Here is a 473-nt window from a genome sequence, read left to right on the forward strand (position 1 = left end):
TTGAGGAAGTTCGCTTGCTCGGAAGGAACAAGAATGACCCTCATCGCTCCCTTCTGGCCGGCTCTCGATTGGTTCACAGAGGTGCTGGAGTGTTAGTGGATTTTCCAAGATCGCTTCCACTAAGGAACGATCTTCTCAAACAACCCCACTTCGACAGGTTTCACAAAAACCTCCCCGCTCTAAGTCTGACCGCCTTCAGACTGTCGAAGGACTTGTCAGAGCAAGGGGCTTTCACGAGAAGTGGCGAAGGCTATTGCAAGAGCCAGAAGAGTCTCCACTTCTAAAGTATATCAGTCGAAGTGGGAGTTGTTTAGAAGATGGTGTAAGGAAAAGAAAATATCCTCCTCCAGTACCTCTGTAACTGAAATCGCAGATTTTCTCCTATATTTGAGAAAAGACTGTAACCTGGCAGTTTCAAACAGTGAAGGGGTTACAGAAGTATGCTGGCCTCAGTTTTTCGACATAGAGGAATA

The sequence above is a fragment of the Macrobrachium nipponense genome, chromosome 17 (genome assembly GCF_015104395.2).
Source record: "Macrobrachium nipponense isolate FS-2020 chromosome 17, ASM1510439v2, whole genome shotgun sequence".
NCBI lineage: Eukaryota > Metazoa > Arthropoda > Malacostraca > Decapoda > Palaemonidae > Macrobrachium > Macrobrachium nipponense.